Source organism: Triticum dicoccoides, chromosome 4A (assembly GCF_002162155.2).
Source record: "Triticum dicoccoides isolate Atlit2015 ecotype Zavitan chromosome 4A, WEW_v2.0, whole genome shotgun sequence".
NCBI lineage: Eukaryota > Viridiplantae > Streptophyta > Magnoliopsida > Poales > Poaceae > Triticum > Triticum dicoccoides.
Window position 1 is genome coordinate 244,507,793 of NC_041386.1, and position 14,505 is coordinate 244,522,297.

Sequence of the window (14,505 nt, forward strand, 5' to 3'; positions counted from 1 at the left end):
GGCGGGCGTAGGGGCCTGCAGCGAGCCTTGCTCCGGGGGGTAGGGATGGGCATGGTCGGGAACAGGGGGCGGCGGGGATGGCTAGGGTGGTGCCTGGGTGAGGTGGGGGGAGAGACAGAGAGGGGATGGGACCGGGGGTGGGCCGGTGGGGCGACGGGGCGGTGGCGGGTTGTTGGGGCGGCGGTTGTTGTTGGGGAGGAAAGAGGGAGAGAAAGAGAAAGAGAGGACGACGGTGGGGGCGCGACCGTTAGTTAAATTGAAGCTTTGCTGTTTGCCCCCTCTTTGCCGTCCGCCGCATTGCTCTTTGTCCTCTGCTAGAAGACGACAAAGAGGGGGCCGTTAGGGTTTACCAGCCAGTGGGCCAACCTCCCTCTTTGTCGTCTGCTAGCAGAAGGCAAAGAGGTGGCTGATGGCAAATATGTTCTTAGCCATCAGCCAGATCTTTGCCGTCTGCTGCATGAGAGTTAGCCTGGCAGGGGTGGGAGGGCACCAACGAAGGTGATGATGAAGAGCATGGCGGAAATGACCAGTCAACTGCCACCACTAGGGCCAGCAGGGCGCGACAAGACCAACGAAGCTGCATCCTGTGGGGAAGCCTGCCGGGGCCCAGGTGGAAGGCTGCTGGAGGAGTCGGAGGCACCACCCCCACCTCTACTCCTAAGTCCCCGGCAAATCACCTTGTCGGTCCGGAGATGCAGATGGTGCTGCCTCTGCCTGACGATGACGGTCCGGCTGGTGCTCAGCCGGAGTCAAAGTCATCGTCCTTCGAGTTGGCGCCACCGTCATCGCCATCATTGTGCTCCTCATCGCTGTCGCTCGAGGAGGAGCTTTCGTCGTCGGTTGATCTTTCCGTGCAGCACCCTAAGTGAAAACGCGAGCTCCCAAAAACTTTGATGGACATGAAATCATCCTTCATTAACTTAAAATGGAGGATGTGTCCTACCGACAAGCTATGGGCACGAGCAAATGTCTTCCAGCCTTGGCGTAAGGACATAACATGGGGCCCGGGAAAGTCTACGTCTACCCGGAAGCTGCCATTCCCGCAACCCCTCATGTGCAGCCTCAACACTCGCGGTTGTTCAAGCACCATCTCCCTTACGAATGGAGTAGGAAGGCGGAGGCGACCGCGCAGAGGCTTGCACAGCCTGATGAAGAACTCCCGAGGTTGGGACCCAACATGGACCTCCAACGGAGGAGGAGTGTCTGACGGAGGCACAGCCGGAGCGCCTCCCCGTCCTCCTCCTCCTCGAGCGCCACGATGAACACGACTGATGTCTACCACACAACCTTCTTATTGTAAACATTGTTGGGCCTCCAAGTGAAGAGGTTTGTAGGACAGTAGCAAATTTCCCTCAAGTGGATGACCTAAGGTTTATCAATCCGTGGGAGGCATAGGATGAAGACGGTCTCTCTCAAGCAACCCTGCAACCAAATAACAAAGAGTCTCTTGTGTCCCCAACACACCCAATACAATGGTAAATTGTATAGGTGCACTAGTTCGGCGAAGAGATGGTGATACAAGTGCAATATGGATGCTAGATAAAGGTTTTTGTAATCTGAAAACATAAAAACAGCAAGGTAACTAATGATAAAAGTGAGCGTAAACGGTATTACAATGCGTTGAAACAAGGCCTAGGGTTCATACTTTCACTAGTGCAAGTTCTCTCAACAATAATAACATAATTGGATCATATAACTATCCCTCAACATGCAACAAAGAGTCACTCCAAAGTCACTAATAGAGGAGAACAAACGAAGAGATTATGGTAGGATACGAAACCACCTCAAAGTTATCCTTTCTGATCGATCTATTCAAGAGTCCGTAGTAAAATAACATGAAGCTATTCTTTCTGTTCAATCTATCATAGAGTTCATACTAGAATAACACCTTAAGACACAAATCAACCAAAACCCTAATGTCACCTAGATACTCCAATGTCACCTCAAGTATCTGTGGGTATGATTATACGATATGCATCACACAATCTCAGATTCATCTATTCAACCAACACAAAGAACTTCAAAGAGTGCCCCAAAATTTCTACCGGAGAGTCAGGATGAAAACTTGTGCCAACCCCTATGCATAAGTTCACGAGGTCAGGGAACTCGCAAGTTGATCACCAAAACATACATCAAGTGGATCACGTGATATCCCATTGTCACCACAGATAAGCACATGCAAGACATACATCAAGTGTTCTCAAATCCTTAAAGATTCAATCTGATAAGATCACTTCAAAGGGAAAACTCAATTCATCACAAGAGAGTAGAGGGGGAGAAACAACATAAGATCCTACTATAGTAGCAAAGCTCGCGATACATCAAGATCGTATCACCTCAAGGACACGAGAGAGAGAGAGAGATCAAACACATAGCTACTGGTACATACCCTCAGCCCCGAGGGTGAACTACTCCCTCCTCGTCATGCAGAGTACCGGGATGATGAAGATGGCCACCGGAGAGGGATTCCCACCCTCCGGCAGGGTGCCGGAACGGGTCTAGATTGGTTTTCGGTGGCTACGGAGGCTTCTGGTGGTGGAACTCCCGATCTATTCTTCTCCCCGATGTTTTTAGGGTATATTGATATATATAGTCGAAAGAAGTCGGTCAGGGGAGCCACGAGGGGCCCACGAGGGTGGGGGCGCGCCCAGGGGGCAGGCGCGCTTCCCTGCCTCGTGGCCACCTCGAAGCTTCCCCGACGTCTACTCCAAGTCTTCTGGATTGCTTCCGTTCCAAAAATAACTCTCCCGAAGGTTTCATTCCGTTTGGACTCCGTTTGATATTCCTTTTCTTCAAAACACTGAAATAGGCAAGAAAACAACAATTTGGGCTGGGCCTCCGGTTAATAGGTTAGTCCCAAAAATAATATAAAAGTGTATAATAAAGCCCATAAACATCCAAAACAGATAATATAATAGCATGGAACAATAAAAAATTATAGATACGTTAAAGACGTATCAACGACCTCGCCCCTCCCTCCTCCTCTTAGGATGGATTCCACCACCGCGTTCTCCGAAGGGGGGGGATACGCTGTCGAGCAGAAGCTCTCGTCGCCACCGTTGGAGCACCACCATGTCCATGCACTCTCACCATGGCGAGCAGGGAAACTTGGAAATGGGAGAAGGGAAGTGTCTGGGCAAACACACCGTTCCTGCCCCCTTTTATAGAGGGACGACGCGGGGGGCTGGCCTCTCACCCAGGAGGCAACCGCCCTGCTCCTCCAGTAGGGCCTCCAATTGTAAGGTGCAATTGTAACATTGTGTGGGCATGTCCAGCACGGAACTAGATTACAGATCAAGATCAAAGGAACATCACTCCTCTCTTTTAAACCTTGTAAGGTGCAATGATACGCTAAGACAATTGTGTATAAAATTGAAAAGAGTAATAGACATTGGTTGCAAACCATGCAATTCAAGGCACGAGTCAGAGTAAGTAGTAGTTAAAAGGCATGAGGATTAAGGACTTACAACAACGGCTTTGACTGGTGTAGTCATGCCCTTCGTCTTGCTGGTGTGACAGTCCTTGAAGATTTCCACAACATTTGGTTCAGGTACTTTTTGGTCCTTATGGGCTTTCCTCTGCATTTGGAACAAGTCAATATAGATCTGATAATATCGTAGAGCGAAAATAGTGAAACAGTAGCTAATTACAAGAGCCTCGTAGTGTGCACTATAGCTACGAGATCCTGTCGTATGTTGGAATTTCACTTTCATATGGTTGGCCTTGTTCTTTGAATAGTTCACCTACAAGAAGATAGATTTGTGTGGCACATGCGTAAATAGGACTTCAACATGTGATCTGATCACATATATATAATGTACCTGATACTTTGGATTAGACCAGTGTTTAACGAGGCCTCTCCAGTCTTCATTCGATATATTTTCCACTACAGATGTTTGGGCAAGTTCACTGTTAGCCTTGCCTTCAAAGTGAGTTTTCCTCAAATTATACCGATACTGTCGCAAAGTAGACTTGAAAAAATGGGTGCAAGCTTGTCTGGTTGCATCATCTTGGCTATCCAACTTGAACCTCATCTGTTGAAAATTATGGGAGTCTCATTATCAGCAACCTAGAAAGTATGGGACAGAGCAAGACGATATTACTAGTTTCCATATATAACCATACTTATAGATAAATGGTCGAGGAATGTCTTGAAGTGGGTTTCGTCTTTGTCATTCATGTACAGAATCCATGTTGGGAGAATACATACATGACACCTAACGGCAATCGTTGCCTCTGATACTTACTTGGCTGAATCTGTAGCATCACGTGGCATTTTTAAACCTGCCTCAAAAAGGATCTTCATTCTTCCTCCGTTAGGTTTAGTTAACCTATCAAGCATTATCCCTGATGTTGGTTTCCTCTTGCGCCTAGGTGCTAGTCCAACAACGAACATAGGAAATGGGTAGTGTACATCAAACTATGAGACTACATATAAAGAAGCATGCAACTGTAACTTGACTCCAGCAACTACCTTCTTCTTGTTGAAGCTCACAAAGTTCATCTAAACTTGCCAACTCATCTTGTTCCAAGAGTGCTTCAGAAGTAGTGTCAGTTGGCAAGGGAGCTTGGGAACATGCTGCTAGCTGAGTTGACCAACGAGTAAATCATGCAGCTGGTGGTACGGTGGAAGGTGTTGCAACAACTAGGGCCGTCTCTGCTTGTTTGGTGGCAGCTATTTGTTTCTGTTTGGCTTGTTTTGTAGCTCGTGTAGCACGGGATACCATGTTTGTACAATTTTCCGCTGAACTTTAATATTCTATTGCACCATCAGTACCAGCAGACTCTGCAGGATTCTTCCGCTTCCCGTTCCCTGTCAATATGTGTTGCTTCCTCTTTTCTCTATGCCATGTTAAGTCAAGCCGACAAGAAAAACGAATAAAAATTTAGTTCTTTAGAACAAATTGATGCGTGATACAGACAAACTGAACTTTGATGTTAGACAACCACATGATAGGAGGATGTAATATGTACGAAAATAGGACGGCATGAGATAACTAGGACTATGATGTGTAAACTAAGCAGAAGACTTTTCACTAAATTAGAAGCAATGCAATGGAAGGTAGACACCATATGAAAGATGCTACAAATATCACTCTGCGAAGTTAATAGTGTCTCATCATAAATGGCGTTTAAACAAATGTGAAGTAGTACAAGAAATAATTCAGATGCAAGATGCAAACAATATCACACTACCAAGTTAAAGGTCTCTCGTCATTAGTGCCATTGCATATTCACAGCATTGCATATTCACAGCTTATGATGTGTAAACTAAGGAGAAGGCATTTCAATAAATTAGAAGCAATGAAAACTAGACACCATATGAATGATGCAATGAATATCACTCTACCAAGTTAAAACTGTCTCGTCGTAAGTGCCATTTCAACAAATTAGAAGTAGTACAAGCTAGAAAAGAATGCGAGATGTAATCTATATCACACTCCCAAGTCAAATGTGTCTTATGATAAGTGATTGTTGCAGGTTACGCAACATTAGTACTTTGATGTAAGAACATGGTGTGATAGACAGATATTGTATGTTCTAGAAATAGGAACACGTGTCTTATTCACAAGTATAATGTGTAAAGTAAGCAGATGGAATTCAACAAAATTAGAAGCAATACAAGCTAGACATCATACATAACATGCAACCACATATAACAGTGCCAAGTTAGAGGGAGCGCCTATGATGGTGCACTAGAGGAGACGTGCTCATCATCAACACAGCTATGTTGAGTGTCTATGCATGTGTTGTCTTGGAAATCATCTTGGGGGGATGGAGGAGTTGAATCTGTAGAGGCCCTCAGTTTGGAAGGAGCACCTTTATTCGCTGCCTTGCTAACTTCCTTCCTCTTTATGGATTTTGAATTGTCATGTAAAACCGACAAGAAAAAGCAATAAAATTCACTCTTCAGAACTCATTCGTGCATGATACTGACAATCACTACTTTGATGTAAGGCAAACACATGATACCAGGATGGAATATGTACGAAAAACAGGACGGCATGGCATATTCACAACTGTTTGTGTAAACTAAGCAGAGGCCATTTCAACAAATTAGAAGCAATGCAAGCTAGACACCACATGAAATATGCAATCAATATGACGCTGCCAAGTTAAAAGCATCCCATCATAAATGGCATTTCATCAAATTAGAAGCAGCGCATGCTATAAATCATATGAAATATGCAACTAATATCATACTGCATATACTAAACATGTCTTGTCATATTGATTGATGCGGGATACAAAAAAACAATAGTTTTATGTAAGGACATGCTTAATAGACAGATGTACTATGTACTAAAACCAAGAAGGCATGACACATTAACAGGTATAATGTATAAACTATGCAGAATAGCACATGCAATTTAACCAGATTGGAAGAATTACAATCTAGACACCATATGCAATGTGCAACCACATATCACACTGCCAAGTTAGAGCAAGCACATGCGATGCTAGTGTATGGGAAATGCGGTAATCAACTATAGAGCTACGTTCACTATCATCATCTAGCCTTGCCATTTCTTGAGAATCATGTCGGGAGGCTAATGCTGCATTGTTTAAATGGGGATCTTTACTCACAGTAGTCCATTGGCCTGACTGCCTCATCCTAAGTGATTGATGAGGGATACACAAGAACATTAGTTTGATGTAAAAACATGGTTAATAGGCAGATGTACTCGTATGTAGTAAAAACAGGAAGGCATGTCATATTCAAAGGTATAATGTGTTAGCTAAGCAGATGCAATTTAACCAAATTGGAAGCAATACAAGCTAGGCATCTGGCTGGAGTGGTGAGCATGATCATCTAGGACCTGAGAGCCTGGTGAGAGGCGGGCTGCTTCTCCACCATTGTGGCTTTTTAGCTGGCTTCCCGGTACTGCTTGTCTGTGTTGGGCTTGTCACTGGCTCGGCCAGTGCCCTGACTAGCTATTTGTCTTCTGGTGCTCACGGGATGGTGGTGCATGTAAAAAATATCTTTCCTTATCTTAATAAAGACTGACTTCGGCCTTTCGAATACAAGCTAGACACCATATGCAACATGCAACCACATATGGCACCGTGAAGTTAAGCAAGCACCTGGGATGGTGGTTCATTGCTAGCGAGGTCATCAACTCCTGAGCTACGTTTACCATCTCCATCTGCTGACGCTGCACCTATTATAAGGCTGAAATGTGTCTGGCCTATCCGCGTACGACGCTGGAGCGACTTCTCTCTTTTCTTTTTTGCTTCTCTCATAGCAGCAGAGTCTGAAATACCCTTACATAAAAACACAATAGTGGGACTATGGGTGAAGTGTGTGCAAAACTAGTGCACTGTAAAAGTAGCAGATAGCAGGTGGCTGAAAAATAAATGACAGGAGACATATGATAGATCTACAACATTGCATGGAAAACAAAATTAGATTCTACTCCATATGATTTTGTGATATATGAGCACAGGAAATGCAGGTACTCCTCCAGCACACCACCACGTGTGGTTCTATCAAGATAACATGCGACTGAAAATAAATAGGTCAGTCGATTTTTATGAACCATCCAATCTATAAGGAACGAGAAGATGGCCTTCGTCTACCTCCCGCCAGTCACTGTTGATGCTCTTTCTCGAACCTCCAGTGACCACCGGCCCAGTCCCCTGCCTGCGCCGCCCCGCCCTCCCCTAGACCTCACACCACCACCATGCTTGGCATCGCCCCCAGGCCATCCCTTTAATCCCGGCCGACCTCCAGATCGGGCGCCAACAGCTCTAGGCCCCACACGCCCAAGATAAACACCGAAGTGTTGCTTCCCCGGTGTAATAGGCAGACTAGCTCCTGTTACGCCGGGGAATGCTTCCGTTAATTAGGAATCAACTGACCAGAAATTGAAATCCAGGGAAGCGACGGACCTCTACCTAAGGTGAAATAGTATATGAGGAGAAACCTTGTGCATCGCGAGTTACTAGGAACATCCAGTATCAAGAAGAAGCGGTCAACTAGTGTCTTCTGTGGGATGAATACCGTTCAAGCAGACACATATGATTTGCATGAATAAGGGAAGAGGAGTACCATTTCCGGTTGCCAGTGTGGTCGCCTTGATATGTCGCGCCGATCTTCTTCTTTTTACCAGGGAAACCGATGTTTGGAGGAGGGTGCAGGCTTGGACGAACCCATGGCCAAATTGTTTACTGTGTTGCCGTGGCCGTATGTCGACGGAGGGGAAGCAGATCCGAGGCGGCGAAGGACGGCGTAGCAGGAACAACTCCGGTGCGGTGGACGGTGTCGAAGTTGGAGCGGCAGCGGTGAGGCATCGGATGGCGTGGTTGAACTAGCTCGGGTATGGAGGGCTCGGCCTCGGCTTCAACTACTAGCCTTGGAGAGTGTTGCGGTTGAGGTTGCGGTGGACGATGACGTCGGGGTATGAGCTTCGGCGTGATGGAGGAGGGCGGCGGTTGATGGGTGGGATGGGGTGGTGGACGGAGGACGCCGGGGTTTCGCGGCTGGTGGAGAGGTAGTTTTGGCTCCGACGGAGTACGAATGGGGAATCGGACAGGGGGGGGGGGAGCTAAGGGAGAACCATGTTTCGGTCTGGGACGCGCTTGTTTTTGGCTTTTTTGAACAGATGTGACACGCTTGTTTGAAATTTGGGGAAAGTACAAACTTTCCCCCCTCTTAAATTTCGGACCAACTGCGGGTCGGGGGTAGGATGGTAATCCCAGGTGTCCCAAATAGTTGGTGGTAGCAATTTCGGCCGCGCGCATGTGTGCTTAGGCGGCCATTGTGTATGAATGTTTTTCGGAGGCGGTTGCGTGGCGTCTAGATGAAGCTGCAAACCTACCCCAGTTTAGACCTTTGGACGTTGGGCCGGTAGGTTTCATGGGTCAGAGTTAGAAAAGTAATTTCCTTCTACTAGCAAACATTGGTCTCACGCGGTTTCGGGCGAGTAGAGGCTCTTTTGGCGCTTCGTTTGAAATTTTGAAACAGAAGCATTCACGTTTAGAGTAATCTTGAACTTTGAGGATTGACCTAAATAGATAACGTTAAATTTGACCTTGTATGTTTGAAAACCTCATTAAATTATCCGATTCTTTTTGAAATTTTGACACTTGAAAATCCTATAACTACAATTATTTTGGAATGGAGGAGCTAAATTTGAATCTATTTTGTACACGACCATATGTGCTATTATGTACAAAATTAGAGCTAAGATTGGTGCCCCCATAATTTAGGTATGATTTACAAATGCCATGATATGGAATTCAAATAATTGAATGGACTTCATGTTGAATTAGATTTTTTAAGCCACCTTAAGTTGAATTCAAATGTATGCTAGTTCATAGCTAGCTATTTATAATGTTCATTGTGTAACTTTCGTATGTATAATGTGCTTTAGACACACAACATGAACTATACTCACGTTTATATTCGATTGCTAAAGCGATGCATTGTGTGGAGTTCAAAATACTAACTATGTGGATCAATTATGTCGAATAATAGCATAAACATGCTCAAATTCGATAGAATCTAGATGTATGACGGATCAATGACCGCTCCTTACGCGAATTGCAATTATCATGATCCCATCCAAATATTTGGATACAATTTATATCTTTAATAAATGTGTACATCAGTCTTTTACGTGTAGTTTCACTCTCCGTCGGTGGTCTCCCACACATGCTCACACACTCTCTCTCGAGGTGTCTCTCTCGCAGACATGCTCTCGATATAACCCTCCCTCCCTCTTGTAACCATTTACGACTGTTTTCACTAACCTTTATCATAAGCACTCTTCCTCTCACAAGCATACACACACACAATCCCCATCGACCCTTTCTATATACATAGACAAGCCTACGTGTCTCCTGTACGCACATTATCTTTAGGCCTGTCTCTCACGTATTGTCTCACACGTCTCTTCCTAATCGATGAGTATGATTCTAGCAGAGCATTCTGTAGGATGCCCCTTAAAGTTAGGTTGGATGAATAGTAATATCAAAGATAAGGGGTTACCTTAGTCCGAGAACCTAGGGTTACAAGTCCTAGCCGGCTTTGTTAGTGGACACAGAGTCCTTCACAATTCTGCTATCTTTGTCTTGTATGACTAGTCATCCATGGTTCTCCCTAAATGCGTCACGGGCCGACCAATGTGTTACAGGACGGAACCGGACCAAGGGCCTCACCTCGACCCACTGGACATCACATGGTGACACACCCTCTGCCCCCAGGTCTCGTTATCTTCTCACATCCACACATACCAATACAGACACCACACAATTTTTTTCCTCGTGCCTCTATCCCCTCACCCCTTGCATATACACACTCAAGGGAATCTCTTGCCGTGACATCATATTCGTCTCTCTCTCTCTCTAGACCTCTCTCATTTCTCGTGCTATCTTTCCCACGCCCCCTCCCCCCGCTGACCCCTCTATCCATGTCTCTCTCGAATATGTAATATAGACACATACCTCTCTAGGCCCTGCCAAATACATCAACTACACATTCACACATGTTACATCACGTACCCCATTGATCTAAAAATCCCTCTCTTCACGTTTATTTTGCATACAACATTCCTTTTGAATAAATTGTGGCCAAATTTGTTTTTAGAATTTCTAAATATATATACAATATTACAAAGTTATATGGAGGAGAACGTTTATTCGCATTGCATGGTGCCCATAATTATATTTATTCCGCACTGTGATTTTTTATATTTTTATACTATATATAAAGTTAGTCATAATAAAGAGAAAAGAAGAGCATCTCTCTCTCCATCGCACACACCCCCTCTACGCCCCTTTCACGTACGTACACAAACTATCTCCAGGTCCTCTAAAAGTAAGCCCCCAGCACATTCACGCATGTTTCATCTTTCTCTCACGATATATACAGTGACGATCATTTTATTTGAAGAGAAAGCACGATACGTACATTGGACTTCAAAATCCACTCATTATGGTCACCATTTATGTTTTGTGGTTATTGTACAGTCATGGGCTCATCGTACAACTCTGTATTTGCTCAAGACACGACTAGTTGACCAGTTAAACGCTCCACATGGCACCTCTAGTGTTGCATCACATTATCTCACTACCATTGGGCCCACCTGTTGACTTGTATCTACTCTACATCTACACTCTTATAACTACACTCTTATAAAAAACAGAGTTGGTGATGATGGTGTGCCTGCCATCCTGCAATATAGGCCGCCCGATTTATATCTGACAGATAGGAAGGGAACTATGACAATTTTGCGAAAAGGTACCCCCACACCTCTCCACATTTGCAAATAAGGCCTTCCCTCATTCATCCTTTTCTCTCACAAGATAAACTAGTCATACAAATGTATCTTGATGTTACGTGCAACACACGGGCATCTTTCTAGTAAGAATGAAAAAAGGACAAAAAAATATTAGACGGTGGTTCAAAGTCATGACCACGGGCACAACGGACAAGGTGGCTTGTATTGGTATGTTGAGTTGTATGTTTTAACACACAGTAGCTGGTGTGGTGATTATACACACACGCACGCATGCACATGAACTTCATGCATGCAACACACACACAAGAACACATGTAGCCATGCACGCATGCAACACTCACATGTACACACACATCCACACACGCACGCAACACTCACACGCACACACGCATGCATGCATGCACACACCACACGACCAACACACACTCCCATGCTCAAGCGCTCAACCTACATGTGCATGCGCACACATCAGGCCCTGACAGACACATACACAACCAGGTGATTCCCTCGCACGGGTTGGAGTCTTGTCATGCCTGCGTAAATTTGTGTTTATCTGACCTTTTTCCTATGCGAACTGACAGGTGGGACCCACAAAGAACATGGTCAATTTATCTAGTCAACATGGTGCCACACAGACTATTTGGCCGGTCAACAGAATGCAATCTGATGCTGAATGGTGAGCAAGTGACCATATAATCACCGCAAAACATATATAGTGACCGTAATGAGCGTATTCTTAAGTTCGGTGACCGTATTATGCTTTCTCTCTGTAGGCCCTCCAAAACTACATCTCTACACATTCTCGCATGTTACATCTAACAACTCTGCAATACAACACTACTACTACACTCTAACACAGTAAATCATATGTGTTTTTAGTATTACTAGATATCATATTGTTACTTAATTATTTAGTTTGCATACATTAAAATTGCCTTTGAAATGTATGGCCAGTATCATCTACCACGCGGGAAAAATCCTGCCCTTTCCTGTTTAATTGGGTTTGTATCGATGGATCATGCGAAACAACAAAACTATAGTACTATATAGTACAAGTGACAGTTCACTAGGCCGCCGTGTCGTGTACACCTCCGTCGTAAGAGTGGAGCGCTCGCTTTCATAAATGTTTAGTCCCTTTCACCGACATGTGGGACATCGAGCTACCGGGTCCATGTGCCATACCGAAATACGATGCAGAGCAGCAGGGGTGAAGCACCCTAGTCATGGCGCCGGCGTCGTAATGAGCAATGAGGCGTGAAATCACAAAGCTGCACCTTTCCCGCAGTTAAGTTGGAGGGACGAAGTAATAATAATGCTAGTAAAAAAAGAAGTTGGAGGGATAAAGCAACCATCATTTCACTCATTGCTGAATCCACTTCTCCCTCATCTTCTTCAAGTTAACCACGTGTTGCTTCTGCCGTTGTTCTGCCTCATGTGGGACGCGGATCGGCTTGGTAAAGCACTCACACGTGGGACCGCATGTTAGCAAACCGCCAGGCCAACATCCTCTAAAAATAAGAAACCTCCCCTGCCATCTGCGTGGCAAAATCACCTCCTTTTTACTAATCTTGATTCTATAATTTTTAGATCAATATAATTGAGATTTTTATAGATAGCACACAAGAGCAAAACCAAGTGGTACGGTTAAGGGCATCCACAATGTGTAGCCAAATGCGAAAATAGCTTCTGTCATCGATGGGAACCATTGTGGACGGTGCTGCCAAATCCAAAAAGATGGAACCGAAGCTCCCTGATTGATTGATTGAAGGAATAGAAAAATGCAACGTCTCTCCTCTTTCTCCCGTGCTTGGACGCATGTACAGTATAGAGCACAGAGTCTACTCCCCTGTCCCTTCTATCACAAATCACAAAGCAGTGAGGCGTCAAATCACAAAGCAAGGATGAAGTAACCATCATTTCACTCTTCACCGACTCCGCTTCTCCATCATCTTCTTCGAGAAACCACCTCACCGCACTAAGCTGGATGGACGACGCTATTGTGTACTAGTAGTACTAGTACATTTACATGTCCTTTGGTTCAACAAACTTCCTGGATGCAAATAAGGCGGTTGTCTCGGCTTGCAGGTGACACTTGCGAATGACTTACCGTGGTCTCCCTCAATGGTGTTCTCTGCCGAACGCACTTTGCCAAACCACAACGTTCGAGATATCGTCGACGTCACCGCAATGGGGAAGGAAGTCAAATAGTTACTACCTCCATTTTTTTGAACACAAGGCTAATATATCAAAATTACAATTTGCCAAAGGCCACTAACAATAATCGAGGAAAACTTGATGGGGTTTGCCTCGTACTAGCAACCAAGGACATTAATATACCCTTGCATGCATGCAGAAGTGAGAAGGTTTGTTTGCATTGCACTGCATTAATCAAGCGATGAGGAGTGATATGGTTAGCTCTTTGGGTGCTGTATAAAAAATACACATTAATTGACACGTCAAACGAGGATTTGTATCAATTAATCCCGTGAAGGAAAACCCACCTTTCTTTTTTAACACTAGTACTCCTAGTACGTACGTCCTTATCTTGTTTGGGTCTAGGCCTTGCATTGCCATACTTCGCCACACATTTTTGCCAAGCTTGCCTAATGTTTTCAAAATGAAAAGGAGGTACACTTATGCATGGCTGTCGCGGTCGCACGACACCCTCACACGGTCGCTCCTGCATGCCGCGGTCGCACCACACCCTCACACAGTCACTCCTACACGCCGCAAGCCCAACCAAGGGAACGCACCCTCACTGACACGTGCTACCACTGACAGATAATTTTTGTTCATACATTATGTTTATCCAACCACATGTTGGGTAGGATTCGTACGGCCCGTGCGTTTGTCTGTTGGGGAAGAAGAAGTGGTGAGGAAGAAGGGTTAGGAGACGTAGGATATTCATCCAACCGCCTAGAATGGTAGACTGACCCAAATGATGAAAGTCAAGTGACTTGCATAACAATATATGTTTTTACACAACAAAAGATCCCTAAGAACAACGTAAAGAAAAACTCTCATTGCTCGCAGAATGAGACGGCCTCGTCATCTTTGGCTGCCAGCATGAACCAGCCGTAGTTGCCGACGTGTGTGTCCGCACAGTGCTTGTCCTTGGCCTCCAGCTACTCGTTCACGTGGAGCGTGCGGGCGCTCTGCACGGATAAGAGCACCGCCCGGTTCAAGTTGAGGATGTCCGGTTCCGCCTGCAGGAGAGCCTCGATGGCAGTGGCATCTGCGCGCTCCGCGTCGAGTTGAG